Below are 16,687 nucleotides of genomic sequence, written 5' to 3' on the forward strand. Positions count from 1 at the left end.
ATGGAGCATAGCTTATTGATTTGAATAGTTGTCAATATTCAAATAAGGTGTAACTTGAGCTAATTATTGAGTTTATATAGAAATGTTTAAAGGATGACTATTTTATTTCCTTTCTTTAGGTAGATAATTTTTTGTTATATTTTTAGAGGGAAAAGCTGAAATAAGTAAGATGGAGGAATTTATATGTTGGCATAAAACCAGTTTCCCCCTATAACTTTAAAAAAATATTAAGTACCTTTTTTCCCAAAATTTTTACAGATACGAAAATATTTTTCTTCTTTGCCTGCTCACATTTATGACTTACCTGCAAATTTTTTAATTTAAAAATTTTAAAATGATTTTAATAGTAATGTTTGAAATTAGGTTGACCATCAGTTTTAGGTGTTGAGGTTTGATTTAGACAGCAGTGTTTTTAAACCTTCACTTGAGTATGCTAAGCTAAATTCACTGACTCTTTGGTTTTCATAGGTAAAAACTCTCACAGAATAGGATCTTCCAGATGTATGCATATTGTTTGAAATTAACTTTTGGCTTCTGAAACAGTAACTTTTTTTTTCTTTTGCAGACTCATGAAATGGCCACAGATGATAAGACTTCCTCAACACTGGACTCTGCTAATGATTTGCCTCGACCTCCTACCAGTCATTCTCATCTTATACACTTTAAACCTTTGACTCCTGACCAGGATGAACCTTCTTTTAAATCAGCATATAGTTCTTTTGTAAATCTTTTTCGATTTAACAAAGGGAAGACTTACTCTTAAGCATCAGAAAACTTACAGTTTTGATTCTTTATAGTTCCCTTATTCAACTTTCATGTTGTATCTTTGTGAAAAAGTGAAATATTAATAAGATGCTTAATTCATATATCACCAGATTTTTCTGCTTAAGAAGAAAAAGCTAGATTTCTTTTTTTTTTTTGGGGGGGGGTACTGTTGAACCCAGGGGTGCTTAACCACTGAACACATCCCCAGCCCTGTTTTATATTTTATTTAAAGACAGGGCAAGAGCTTGTCTTGCTGAGTTGCTTACAGTGTCACTAATTTCCTGAGGCTGGCTTTGAACTTGTGATCTTCCTGTGTCAGCCTCCTGAGCTGCTGGGATTGTGTGCCATTGAGCCCAGACTAGGTAGAATTTTTTTTTAAATATTGTTTTTAGTTGTAGGTGGATACAACACCTTTATTTTGTTTAACTTGTTTTTATGTAGTGCTGAGGATCGAACCCAGTGCCTCACATGTGGGAGGCAAACACTTTATCACCGAGCCACAACCCCAGCCCCTCAGTAGAAATTTTGATAGTTCTAATTAAGTTTATTAATGGTTAGGTTTAAAGTACTGTAAAAACTTGGTACATTTTTAAGATGATAATTTTTAAAAAATAAGCTTTAATTTTTAAAACAGTTTTATTAGATTTATAGAAAAATTGGAAAGATAATGCAGAGCACTTAGTTTACCCCTACATTCAGTTTCTGCTATTATTAACATCTTAGGTTAGTATTACTATACTATCAGTATTACTGCACTAATGTAAAGATTTTACAATTTTCACTAACTACTGTATGTATTTTATTCAGAGTTTTAAAATTTTTACATAATGTCCTTTTATTGTTATAAGATTCCATCTAAGATATTATATTATGTAGTCTCTTTATAAGATAATACTCTATTTATTTAGTAAACGTTTATTGAGCAGCTACTATATTGGGTGCTGTTTCAATAGTACAAGGAATCTCTTCCATAAACACAGCAAAAAATCTGGGCCTTTGTGTAAAAAGCTTGCATTCTGTTTCCTCAAATTTCAAATGAAAAGTAAAACAGAAAATCACATATACCAAGGGTGTGATTATTGGCTTATAATTTTGCTCTACTCTTTGGATTTCTTTCTTTTAAAAAAATCCAAAAGCCTAATTTTAAATTATGCATGTAATATATACATACATATATATAAGTATATATATGTATGTGTGTGTGTATGTATGTATATATATAATATAGTTGTCTGGAAAATTTCATGTTTTCTCTTTGCTGAATTCTTGTGTCTCAATTTTTCAAATAATGTCAACCTTTCTTTTGCTCTACAGAGAGAGGAGAAGGGAGCCAAGGAGAGCACCCTTCTCCCAGTGGAATTTGGTCCAGCCCTCAGCTCCCTTCAAGGACACAATCAGTGAGGTCACCTGTTCTTATAAAAAACAGCTTAATGAGGAACTTCAGTGACGCTCTTCAGTGTTAGGTAAAAGAGTGTTCTTATTTCATTCTTCTAAGATTTTTCCACAGTCATTGTTTCCCAAGTTATTTACTGACTTAACTTTCTTGTTGTTTGGAATAGTCAGGTACTCTCCAGAATAAATAAAACTATTACTTAATTAGTGAAAGAATTTGTTGATATCTGAATAAAAGCTCTTAAACATGTCACTAAACTTTGATTTAGGCAAACAACAGACCTCTTGGCTGCTTTTTGATTAATTACTTGCTTGAGTTTCAGCAGAGAACAATTTGCAGCATCCCCAGGAGAACACAGGTTAGTTTCAGTCTTGTGAATGAATTCTGTGTCTGTATTTGGGTGCTAGTGAAATGTGATGTGCATGCCTCTGGCTGCAGAATTCTTCAACTCCATTGCTGGGCTGCCACTTGCTCTTGGCCTGTGTCCTTTGTGGGGTGCAAACTATCAGTATGGCTGTATAAGCGGAGCTCTTCTTGCCTGTTTATTCTCCATCCTGGTTTATTACACAGTCACCTCCTTCATTTTCATGCTCTTCTAATGAGTGCGTGCTAGGGATCAGTGAAGTGAAGAAACTGGAGAGAGTAAATATTTTATGCTTTATTTCTGGTAGATTGCTAAACTCAGTAGAATGGTTTGCCCAACCATCTATCAAGGTGATAGAAGAAGGCAGTGGGAAGTGGTGTAATAGAGGCAAAGGGATACAGCATTGAGAAATCAAGTGTCCCTGAATACCAGATCCTGTGGGCCCTGGCCAGTCTTCCCCATGAGAATGAAAAATAGATGAAAGCAATGGTGTTTGGCAGAAGGATATTTTATTTCTAGCTGAGATTTGGTTTATTGGAAGAGGCAAGAGAAATCAAGAAGAAGTACTGCTGAAGAACTGGATCAGAGCTGGCTGTGTCATCTTTACAGGACTTCTAAGGCAGTGAGCTTTAACCCCTGGTTAAGAATTGGAAGGTGGGCAAGGGAAGAGAAATAAAGGAGCTCTCCTTTTATTTTAAAACATCTCCACTTTAACCTTTAACCTTAGCTCTTATACCTGGCCCATGGCCAACAGCCTGTTTTTGTTGAGGGAGCCCTTCTGACTAAATAATATTGAATGAAGACATTATTGTCTGAAAATTTCACCTACCACCTTTTCTTTGCAGAATTATTGATCTTAGTTTTTCAAAATACCACGCTTTCCTTAGCTACAGAAAGAAGAAAAGGAGACCAAGGAGAGCAGCAGTCTCCATTTTAAGCATAGGATTTCCTCACTTGTTCAGTTGAGGAGTTGGAGTAGAAACTCATCTTTTAGTAGTGACAGACTGCCTAACTTTGCCTGTCGTGTTATGATACAATTGAATTTAAATATTTTTAGATGGAGCTTCTAATGTCTCATTTGTTGCAGTTTCTATATTAAAAAAAAATTTAAAAATATCTTTATTTTACTAATTTAGTTTTTTTTATGTGGTGCTAAAGATCGAACCCAGTGTCCCACATGTGCCAGGCAAGTGCTCTACCACTGAGCTACAACCCCAGCCCCTCTACCTTTTTTTATTGTCTTTATTCTTGGATTCTACCTTAGATGCATTCGAACTTCAAAAGCCTGGGACTGTTTGGCCAAATAAGTTCCTTTCTTCACTAAAGAACTGTAATTATGTACTGGCTTTAGACCTTAGGAAAATAATTTAATTTCCTGGTATCTCTTTTATAAGAAGCAGCTAAGATTATTTGCCTAAGAGCAAAGAGCTAGACTAGATTTTCTCAGTGTCTGTTCATCTTAATTCAAGGGCACTAGTGCTCATGGTTCTAGGAAGAGCCTCACTCATCCTTTTCCAGTGGATGATGTTATTAATACTATCTTGTATTTCTAAGTAGCTAAATGCAAGGGGCTTCACAGTTTGTTATTGCCAGTATGCGGAGCATTGCCATTGTAATTCTCACAGCTTTGTCTCCTTTTTCAACTTATAATTCATGGATAGTTGCTTTATATTTTGAGACTCAAGAATAATTTGGTCGTTCTAATACTTACATTTTAGTACCACCTCTGAGGTATTACTAATGCTAAATTAAGATAAAAAGTTTTCAAAGTGTTTAAAAATAAGTGCAGTTTAGATACAGTGATTATTTCATTAAATTGTTTTAGGTAATTCTTTGTAAATTTGGATTTAGATATCAACCTCTCATTTCTTTGCAATCTTTTATTTCCCACCCAACTAAAACAAAGCACACCTAATATAAATCTGGCAAATAGTGAGTTTGAGGCAGATTTTCCATTTTATTTTTTAAATCATTATTATTTTGTTGTTGTTGTTGTTGATGGACCTTTATTTTATTTATCTGTTTGTGGTGCTCAGAATCGAGCTCAGTGTCTGATGCATGCTAGGCAAGTGCTTTACCACTGAGCTACAACCCCAGCCCCAGATTTTCCATTTTATAGTAGTTCCCATTATCTGCAGGGATATACTCTAAACCTCCTTTCTTTTCTGTACCAGTAGAGGCTTGAAACCACAGATAGTACCAGACCCTATGTTTTTTATCCCCATATGTACACATCTGTGATAAAGTTTAACTTGTAAATTAGGCATAGAAAGAGAGTAACAAAAATAAATATGACAATAAATATGTTAAAAATCATGTGATTGTTGTCTCTTTCTCTTGAAAGAATGAAGACAAATGTTAAAATTTTAGACTGCAGTTGCCTGTGGGTACTTGAAACCTTGGAAATAACTGCAGTCTGTTTAGGTTAGTGGGAGCTCCATGGGTTATAAGACTAGAGTGTTTAAGCTAATTGGATGTTCATCTTTTTTGTCAAATCACCTCCTATTCACCCTTAGATTTTGAAACAGCTGGAGTGTCTTAACTTTTTGTCACTATGACCAAAATACCTGATAGGAACAACTTTTAAGAAAAGTTTACTTTGGTTCATGGTTTCAGAAGTTTCACTCCATAGTCAGCCAACTCCATTACACTGGGCCTGAGGCAAGGCAGAATGTTAGAATAGAAGGACATGGTAGAGGAAAGCTGCTCAGCTCTTGGAAGTTAGGAAGTAGAGAGAGTGAGTAGCTAGGAACAAAATATAAGGCCTAAGGATATACCCCTACTGGCCTCCTTCTTCCAGTCATGTCCCAGCTGCCTATAATTACCACCCAGTAATCCACTCAGATTATTAATCCATTAAATTGATTGATTCACTGATAAGATTATAGTGTCCATAGCCTAAACATTTCATCTCTGAATATTCGTGTATTAACTAATTTGAGTTTTTCAGGAACACCTCATATCAAAACCATAACACTAATCCAGGAATAGAAACTGCAGTAGTTTTGGTCCACAAGAAAAGTACAGTTACCTACTAGTGGCACTTTTGGTGGGCATCTACCATTCTGGTTACAAAGCTAGAATCTGGGCTTGTTTTATTATAGATAGATTTATGTTTAGTATTGCCATTTCAGTGAAACAGCTGGAGTGTCTTAACTTTTTGTCAGTATGACCAAAATACCTGAGAGGAACAACTTGTAAGAAAAGTTTATTTTGGGTTCATGGTTACAGAGTTGTCAGTCCATAGTTAGATAACTCATCTTTTTTGTCAGATCACCTCCTGTTCACCCTTAGGTTTTGAAACAGCTGGAGTATCTTAACTTTTTGTCACTATGACCAAAATACCTGACCCTTTCAGTTTGGAACTACAGGATTGGGTTGGGTGCAATAGAGAAGGATAGGACTAGAGTTTTAGCAATTCTTTGGCAGTTATAATATGCTTGGACATTTGTCAGATTTTATCATGGTCAAATCTACTCTCTTAGATGTTTTGAATTCTATCAGAATCTTTTTTTAAAAATATATTTATTTTTTAGTGTAGCTAGACACAATACCTTTGTTTTATTTATTTTTATGTGGTGCTGAGGATCAAACATGCTAGGTGAGTGCTCTATCGATGACCCACAACCCCAGCCCTCTATCAGAATCTTTAGGGGTGAGTTATTTCTTTTTGATGATTAGCCCCAGAAGTGAACCATTTGATCCTATTGCTTACCTATTTGACTATAGAGACTAAGCTAAACTAACCACATTTTTTTAACCTAAATTCTTAACTTTAATGTGGTTTATTAGTTTTTTTTTTTTTTTGCTCCTTTTATGGCTAGTGTTTAATCCTCTGGAGTTGCTTTTTCTTCTGTTAAATGTCCAGCAGGTATTTATTATAGGTTGGGACCAAAGAGCAAAAGAAATCATTACTGAATTCTGACCATGTAGATAATGCTGCTGTTTTAGGCCTCCAAACCATCAGCTCAGATAGTTCTTGTCTTAGATGGCTTTTACTTGCTTGTGAAATAGTATTTTACATGGCAATAAGAAATACTTTCAACAGTCTGTTACCCTTATAAAGACCACCCTTAACTCTCAACCTATGTCACTGGTTGGGAGAATACAAGTAATAAAAGCACTTCACATCACATAGATGCAGTGTTTTATATAGACACAAGGAACCGTTAACAAGATTGCCTTTGTTGTTCTCTCTTTTTTTTTTTAATATGACTCAGATACAAGAAGGAAGGCAGAACCTACCTTTGGAGGTCATGATCCTCGTACAGCTGTTCAGCTTCGAAGCCTCAGCACAGTATCAAAACGTCTCAAAGAAATCATGGAGGGAAAAAGCCAGGTAATAATTAGTGCTTTGGAAGATTTCTTCTTACATACTTTTTGGGATCATACCATTCCCACTGAAAAATGACATAATATGACTTGAAAGAAAATGTATTTGTTAAGCTGGGTGTGGTGGTGCAGACCTGTAATACCAGAGGCTTGGGAGGCTGAGGCAGTAGAATCTTGAGTTCAAAGCCAGCCTCAGCAACTTAGTGAGACTCTATCTCTAAATGAAATATAAGAAAGGGCTGGGGATGTGGTTCAGAGGTTGAGTGCCCTGGTTTCAATCCCTGGTACCAAAAATAAAGAATAAAATGATAGTATATTTATTATTTATTTCAGTTGTGAAAACCACAATTTTTTTAACGTAAGTTCTTAACTTTAATGTGGTTAATTGTATCAGTTTTTTTTCTCCTTTTAAGGCTAGTGTTTTTTTCTCCTTTTAAGGCTAGTTTCAGGCCAGGATCTGTAGATATACCCCTATGATTCTTTTTAAGAAGCTTTATTATTTGTGTGAATAAATAGGGTCAAGTTTCCTTTTATTTTCATGTCTATTTGGATATAATGGACATGAGGATAGCACCATAGTTTTTGAAAGACCATCTGTCATTGATTGTGCTGTAAATTTTATCACAAAAATCATGTACACATTAGTGTATGCTAAGCTACTTTTTTCTGTTCCATATCTCCATTTTTTTTGTCCTTGCACCAGTACTATTTAAAATTATATAGCTTTTGAATAAGTCTTGAAGGATGGTAATGTAAATCCTGTTTTATTCTTCAGGATTGTTCTTGGTCATTTTGGTCTTTTGCATTTATTATGAATTTTAGAATTAACTTCTCATTTCTGTAAAAAAAATCTTCAAGGATTTTATTTGCCATTACAATATAAAAATCAGTATTTTCAAGAAGTCTTCACACATTTTTATTGTTATAGGATAGTGACCTGAAGCAATACTGGATGCCAGATAGCCAATGTAAAGAGTGCTGTGACTGTAGTGAAAAATTCACAACCTTTAGGCGCAGACACCATTGCCAACTATGTGGGCAGATTTTCTGCAGTCATTGCTGTAATCAAGAAATCCCTGGAAAATTTATGGGCTATACAGGTAAATGCATTTTATTGACAGTGTTACAATTTTTAATGGTCATAAGTATAAAATAATTATAATACAGGACCAACAATAAGCCAATTTTTATTTTGGGCCTTGTGTGTAAGGCGTGGGGATGCAATAGTGAGGGCGACAGCACTTCACAGTCAAGTGATAAAGTAGATGGAAAGTTAAAAAATAACTAGAATAAAAGACAGTGTATCATAGACACTAGCAGAAAGCTCTAGGGATGTTAAAAGTTATCAGACAAGATGGTTAGAGTAGATTTCTAATTTATATTATTATGAGAGTTCTTATTTTTAAAGTTTTTTCTTGACTTATATGACACTATGTTTTGGCAAATTGTATCTTACTCTTATTCTTCCATAAGGAACATAGTCAAATTTTAGCAATACTGAAAATTCAAGTTATTTGTTGAAACAGAAGAAAGCTGACAATGGTGTGTGGATTTATGCAGTGATTTGGAGTGGAAGGTGGACCAAAATTACTCAAGAAAATGCTCTTGACTTCTTTCATGTTATTTTTGTTATTGTATAGATTTTCCTTTTGCTTTCATTCACTTGAAAATAAAAGAAACTAAAATTGCTACAGAGTTCATTATCTTTCATCCAGATTGACTAGAGCTTTTAAGAGATTTTCTTACTCCTAGTTTTTCCCTATCTTGAATTCATTTTTCATATTCAAGTCAGTATTTGTAGAATGCCAATTGATCATGTCAGGTTATTTCCCTGCTTAGTACTCTTAGGATAAATACCTTTTCAGAGCTACCATTACCCTTAGGATAAAATCTATCTCATACGGTTAGGATTGATTTCTTTCCTTTTTATTGAGGCACTTAACCACTGAGCTAGATCCCTGGTCTTTTTTTTTTTAATTTTGAAAGAGGGACTTGCTGAATTGCTGAGGCTGGCCTTGAACTTGTGATCATCCTGCCTCAGCCTCCTGTGTCACTGGGATTTTAGGTGTGTGTTCCATGCCTGGCTGGCATTTTAGTCTCTTAGGACTACCATAACAAAGTACTGGCTGAATGGCTTAGAACAATAGAAATTTATTGTCTTACAGTTCTAGAGGCCAGAAGCACCATAATAGAGGTTAAGGAATCAATGTATGGATTTTACCAGTTGCTGAATATGTCTATATCAATTATATATTCTAGAACTGATGAAATAACCACAGAATGGGCTTTGGGGATCCACTAAACTCACTGTCACATGTACCTGAGCTAAAACTCCCATCAGTTGCCATGCCTCCCTAAGCCTCTGCTGTGACTGGTGAACAACAGTGATGTTTGAGTCCTTGGAATTAGTTTCAGTTTAGAGTTAGTGCTGGTAATCCCTGAAAAAGTTGAATGTTTCCTTGCTTTAATTGTATAGTCACAGTATTCAAAGGCCATAAATCCCTTTGGCCCCTGATACCTGAGGATCCAGTTATCCCAATTGCATTTGGTTTTCCTGGTTCAGTGGTAGCAGTAATTTCTTATCTAAAAAGAAAAGCAATAGCAGCCAGAGCCCTTCAGGGATTCTGAGTCTCCGCTCACAAATTTATGTTTCATGGTTGTGCTGAAAGGTATATCTTTCAGGGATAAGGGAGCAGGTTTTATATGGCAAATCCACTCTATTTTATGTGTGTGACCAAGTATGATTTATTATAGGCAAATCATAGAAAAAGGTTACTAATATCCATAGATAAATTCCTTAAGTCATATGTAAAGAGAGACTATTATTAAAAGTTTACTTTAGTTTTCTGTCAAATCAAACACTACTATCACTTACAACTAGATTTTTTATGCTTTCCAAGTATTAGCACAATTAGCATTACTTTATAAATAATCAAATCATAACTAGGTCCCAGTGGTTTTGTCTACATCCAGATTATTCAAGTTATCAGGAAGAAAATCTTTTGTTTACTTTAGCTTTTAGTTCCTGGTGATAGCTCCAAATACAACAAGTATGAGAAGCTTCTGCTTCCATATTACGAGTATCTTGACCAAATAAACCCAGTAGCTGTTGAACAATGAATTGAGCTGTACTGAATTCCTCTGCAGGTTTGGCTACGTTAGCCAAACCAGTACATACCAATCCCTGTTTCATAATTGGCATCAGGAAAAAAAACCAAATACCTGTTTTTGTTGATTGTAGAGGTACAAGGTCTAGGGTACTCCTCTGGTGATGTCTTTCTTGCTAGCAGAGCCCAAAGGTCATGCAGAGCATCACATAATAAGAGAGAGGGAGTGTGGTTATGTATGTGCAAAATTAACTCATTCCTGTTTCCTAAGCTCATGTATTCCTTGCTCTGTAGTATATTAGGGAAGTTCAGGCATTTTATCTTCATTTTTAATATAAGCCACCTTTTAAAGATTCATATTTTTTAGCCAGTCAACTAAATAGACTTAAGAGCTTCTTTTAACTTCTCAAGCTGCAAGATTAAATATGGAATCTCTATTTAATGGACCCATATCAGTAAATTCAACTTGGGCCAATTTTCTATCCACTCTTATCCTATACCCTCAATAGCCATCTCACACATTCCTTGGGTTTTTGTCTATATTAATTGGAATAGTCATTTGGTTCTTCGGGTATACCACATACATCCTCATTGGTCTTACTTTGTACCTTACCTTTAAGACCTGACAGGACTTGACTATGGGTTGGAGGTACTAGGAATAGATCTTGAGGGGAATTAGAAGTGTCTTGCAAGGCACCTAACTCGAGGGAGGGCATTACAAATTCCTGAAGCAAAGCAGAGTTAATTTCGGATGACTTGGAAAGGCTACTTCCGACAGGAGGTTCAGATTTGGGGGTTTAATATCCTTAGCTTCTTTTGGCTTTTCCCATATATCTTCATTCTAATTTTCAGGATCCCATTTCTTCCTAATCAGTGTCCTCACTTTATTAGCAGACATACTGCAAGATTGGTAATTGAAGTTATGGGTTTGGTATTTTTTTTAAACAACTGAAATTTGTTCTCCCATTTCTGCATTTCTGGGGGCCAAAAGCTTGGAATCAAAGTGTTGGCAGTCTTACTTCCTTCTGGAGGCTCCAAGGGAGAATTCAACCAGGCTTCTCTCCTATTTTCCGGTGGTTGCTGGTAGTTCTTCATGTTCTTTGGCTTGTGAACAGAACCATCACTCCTGTCTCTGTCTTTGTTGTTATGTGTATTAATTCAGCCCCTTGTATTTTGAGAATTGGTTAGATATTCAGCAATCTTAGCACTGAGGCCATAGGAGATAAGGGATTCTTTCAGGGAAGACAGAAACTTTTAATTAGCTCAGTTCTTGAACTGGGAATTTGAATCCTGAGGTTATTCTTTTATTTCTCTACTTTGTGTAGTGCAATTAGGAACAATAAGTTTATCTTAATATACTTATTAGTTTGACAAAAATGTTCAAAGATTAAATACATAGTAACTCATAATCTTGCTTCTTATAAGTATTTGATTAGGAGTATCCATACATAGGTGATATTTTGCATGTTTGTATTGCTAAGCACACCATAGATTATCAATATTCTCTTTGCTGTTAGAAATAAAATCATTAGTGCCTTTCAGTCCAATCAGAGAACCAGTTCTAGAAACATGAAAGCCCATTCAGGAACCTTATCCTTAAAATTCTTTTCCTTTGGAACCATTCTTTTTACCAGTTTTAGTTATGTTTGTGTGTCTGGTGACAAAAAATACCTGACAAAAACAATATAGAGGAGGGAAAGTTTATTTTGGCTCCTGGTTCCAGAAGTTTAATCCATGGTCAATTGAGTCCACTGCTCTGGGCCTGAGATGAGATGGAGCTTCATGGCAGAAGGGAGTGGTGAAGGAAAGCTGCTTAGTTTATGGTGGGGTCAGGAAGCAGAGAGGAAAGACATGAACCTAATGACCCACCTCCTTCAGCCACATACAAGTTACCTACAGATACCAGGAGGTCCATTTAAACTAGGCTAGACTGATCAGGTTACAGCTCTCACAATCCAGTCATTTCACCTTATTACTGCATTACTACAGGAGCTTTTGAGGGACATCTCATATTCAAATATAACAGTACCAAAATCTGCATTAGTGAGAATTCTTTAAAGAAACAGAATGAATGGAGTTATGCACACACACTGAGCAAATGAGTGAGAGAAGTTTATCTGTATTTTAAGGAATCAGCTCAAGTGATTTAATGATTGTGAAGGGCTGGCAAGTCTGAAATTCTCAAGGAGGCTAGCAGGCTGAAAACTTCTATAGGATTTCTGCCTTGCAGTATTTCCTTTTTATTCTGGAAACTTTAGTCTTACCTCCTCAGACCTTTAACTGATTGGATGAGACTCACTACCTTGTGGAGAATAATTTGCTTTACTTCAGTATTTGTAAATATTAATCATACTCCCTGCACCCCTCAACCCCAGATAACTGTTTAGATTACTTGACCAAACCCCTTGTCTAGCCAAGTTGACCCGAGATTAACCATCACAAATGGGAATAATATATTTAGTGCACAATTGCACATTGAGATGCTGAATAAATGTAGAATACCTGGAACAATGTCTGGCACATATCAAAGGATCCATGAATATTAAGCAATTATTATGGTAATAGTAAAAGTAATATCTATGCATTCATCATGCAGCATTTTAAATTATATATGTCCATCATCTCCAGTATACTGTGAGTTCTCTGGTGGCAGGACTGTGTCTCATCAGCCTTAATTTTTCCATCATATAATACACTTATATGTGTAGTGGCCTTTGCTGATGAATGCTCTAATGAAATGAAACTTTCCTGGTCAGGCTTGACTGTCTTTATTGGTTTGATAACTTTAGTTTTGAGAGCTGACTGGTTCAGGGAGATTTCCTTTAATAGTGTAAGAAACAAACCCGCTTTTGTAATGGTAAACTGTAGGTCTTTCAGGAAGGAAGTAATTTCACATCCTCACTGAAATTCTGCCTTGGTCAGTTGATGGTAATTATCCTAGTGCTTTGATTATCCTAGACTGGTGTTCACTTTGTTGTTACTGTTTTCTGGGGTCCTGATTGAAGTGGATGCAGATCTATTTTTCTTAATAGTTTTAATAGATTTTATCTTTTAAATTGTGATGACAGAAATTAGTATATCAACAACTGACATTTTATTTTGATTAAGATACATGTATAGTTTAATAAAATTAAGTATTATATAATAGTAGTTTTAAAATAAAACAGAGGTATTATTATAGTTGGTGAAATTATGGCAAAAGCAGTACAGTGAACTTTTAGAAATCTTTTCTGTCACTTCAGATTTTTAGTAGTAGTGGTAATAAATAATTAAGGTAGAATTGTTAAATTACATGTAAAGTTAAATATAGTCTTGTGTTGCTTAATGATGGGTAAGTTCTGAGAAGTGCATCACTTAGGTGAGTTTATCTTTGTGTGAACATTATGGAATATACTTAAACCAACCTGGATGGTGCTGGTTAATAGATCCCTATGGCCCCCTTTTTTTTTTTTGGTAGGGTGGATTGGGTTTTTGGGGTCTTGCAGTTGCCCAGGCTGGTTTTGAACTTCTGGCCTCAGGTGTTCCTTCTATCTAGCCTTCTGGGTATCAACATAGCATTTTGAACAATTGAGAGACTGCTACTGATCCAACATGGTATACTGTTTTATGGTAAATTTTTTTATAAGTAAAAGGTTGTTCATTCTAAAATAATGATAAAAAGTGTAGATCATAATGACATAAGTCAGTGACATAGTCATTTATCATCATTACCAACTTTTATGTAATATATGTAATTGTATGTGCTATGCTTTTATAAGATCTACAGAGTAGTAGATTTATTTATAACAGCATCACAAACATTAGAAATGTGTTGCCCTACAACATTATGATGGCTACAACATCACCAGGTGATAAGAATTTTTCAAGGGCCAGAGCTACAGATAAGTGGTAGTATTCTTGCCTCAGAAGTGTGAGGCCCTGGGTTTGATCCGCAGTACTGCAGGTGGGGGGAACAAAATGGAGTTTTTCGGCTCCATTATGTGACAATTATTGTATTATGTGATCTTGTTAACCAAAACATTATGTGGCATATGACTATTTCACCTCCATTTTTAATACACCAAATTGTTACGGAATCACAAACCAATGTTTTAGAAAAACAAGGTAGAAATTAACACTTATTTTTGCGCAGGACTACATCCTAAAAAAAAAAAAAAAATAGAAGTATTAAGTAATCTTGTTTGTTCTCCCAAGTACATTTCATTTCTATTTTAACTGTTCGTTATAAGAATTTCAGCAAAGTTTATCTCAATATATCATATTGTGTTTAGGCCATTTTATTAGTTTATTTCAAAATTGTGTACCCTTCTAGAGGCCACTCTTCAGGGCTTCATAATAGAAACTTTAATTTCCTCACTTGTTGCCTAGGGAAATTGTGTTGTTTACATTTACATTGGTTTATTTACTTATTGAATTTTTTTTCCTCCCAGGAGACCTCCGAGCTTGCACCTTTTGTAGAAAAATAGCTTAAGTTATGCTCATTCCACAGACAGTAATTCCATTGGGGAAGATTTGAGTGCTCTTTCAGATTCTGCTTGCTCTGTGTCTGTACTTGATCCCAGTGAACCCCGAACACCTGTTGGGAGTAGAAAAGCCAGCCGTAACATATTCTTAGAGGATGATTTGGCCTGGCAAAGGTACTGGCACTTGAATATAATTTTATTTAAACTTGAGAAATACTAAGTTTCTTGACTTATAAGTGCTTTCGGTTGACTTTTATTCAAATTATTTCAAATTCACCATTTTCTCCTTTCTCTTTGGTTCACCTCCAGCAGGATCATAGATGTTTATGGGTAGTGAGGTTATTGACCAATTAGAGTATAATCTCAGTAAGACGAGAGACTATATCTTTATTGTTCACTCACTGTTTTACTGTTGGCACCAAGAATAGCACATGGCATGTATATAAACTTCATGATATTTGATGAATAGGCAATAGAAGTCACTGAGATTAATAATTCCTAATGAAGTCTTTTTAGGGATAATACTAATGAGATTTGTATTCATATTTCTAAATGAAATTAGATTTTTTATTTTAATTAGTAATATCTTTTAATTGTGTATGATCTGGCTATATGAGCCCTTAATTGGCAGGTACAATTTAATAAAACAAATTTTATAAAACAAACCAGGTATGATAGCTTCCTGAGAGGTGTTTGATAGATGTCAAAGGTAGAATAATAGTTTTAGACTTTGTGCTAATTATTTAATATTCATTCTCTTTTATTCATTATACCTCTTTGGTAGGCACTGTTTTTTCCTTTTGACAGATGCAGATGCTGAAGTTCAGAAAGATTAAATAATGAATTTGGTCACACAGCTAGTAAGAGGTGGAACCTGCTCTTAGACCTAGGTTTGCTTTTTATTTTGCTATTCCAGTGGGCTGTGGGGACAGAGAGTAAAGTTTTAGAACTCATATTTCCCAAATCATTTCCATCTTATATGTGATTTGGGAAATTATCATGTAAGTCACTGATCCAACCAATTTCATTATTTTATTGTTATTTTGCGGGGGGTGTACTTGGGATTGAACTCAGGGGCACATGGCCACTGAATCGCATCCCCAGCCCTATTTTTATATTTTATTTAGAGGCAGGGTTGTATTAAATTGCTTAGCTTCTCACTATTGCTGAGGCTTTGAACTCACAGTCCTCCTGTCACAGCCTCCTGAGTTGCTGGAATTACCGGCATGCACCACCGTGTTTGACTATTGGTGTTCTTAATGTTTGGTACACTTAAAAAACTTTATCATTCTTTTGACATTTGATATGATAATCACACAGTTTTCACCTTAATCCAAGCAAGTGCAAAAGTGACCCATAATCCCCCAATTTCAGGGGAAAAGATTTAATTTGCTTTTAAATGTTAAAATATCTCATTGGAATTGGGTTTGTCTTTTACTGTTCCAAGCGATCTCAATATTTTCCTATTTTCTTTGTAGTTTGATTCATCCAGACTCCTCCAACACTACTCTGTCAACAAGACTTGTATCTGTTCAGGAGGATGCTGGGAAATCCCCCGCTCGAAATAGGTAAATGCTAAATGGAAACACTGTATTCTGTGTCTGTTTTTTATTTCCTGTCATGGTAATAACAACAAGCATTAAAAAGGGTGATTGCTTGTTATAATCCCAGTTCTAAAAGCTGAATTAAACTATCATTTTCTTTTTGTTGGTCAGCTCTTGCTTTCATTCTTTGAGTAGCTCTTTCCAGTATTCATCAATGGCTTAAGATATTGGTACCTACACCATCCTCTGTCTTCTAGTTTAGTAAAAAGACCTGAAGGATGTGAGAGAATGATGTGAGAGAATGAAACCTTGTGGACCTTTTGTATAAGAGTGTACCAAGAAAACAGGAATGACAAGTTCCCAGCAACTAATAAGAAACAATCCTGTGAGTCTGAAGTAGATCAGTTTTACAGTTAATTGTCAGGACTTTTACTCTGAATGAGATGGGGAGAGTGTTTTTTTCTTGAATTTTTAATTGTTTTAAAAAACTTTCAAACTTGCAGAAGATTTGCAAGAATAGGAAAATAAGTATCCATATATTCATTAAGATTTACTTATTTATGTTTTTGCTTATTCTGTCATTTTACACATGCACATACATTTTTTCCTGAACCATTTGAGAGTATGTTTCATGCATTGTTATCTTTTATTTCTTTAGTTCATCAGATTTATTTTACATGGCAATTTTAGGGTGATAACAAAATTGAGGAGAAAGTACA

The 16,687-nt window shown here is 35.2% G+C and overlaps 1 pseudogene; it reads left to right on the forward strand.

Annotated features, from left to right (window-relative positions):
- Window positions 1–574: 574 nt before the first annotated feature.
- The window catches only part of LOC144252878 (1-phosphatidylinositol 3-phosphate 5-kinase-like), a 28,330-nt pseudogene continuing 12,217 nt past the window's right edge, over window positions 575–16,687 (forward strand).

This window comes from Urocitellus parryii, unplaced genomic scaffold, assembly GCF_045843805.1.
Source record: "Urocitellus parryii isolate mUroPar1 unplaced genomic scaffold, mUroPar1.hap1 Scaffold_62, whole genome shotgun sequence".
In the NCBI taxonomy this organism is placed as follows: domain Eukaryota; kingdom Metazoa; phylum Chordata; class Mammalia; order Rodentia; family Sciuridae; genus Urocitellus; species Urocitellus parryii.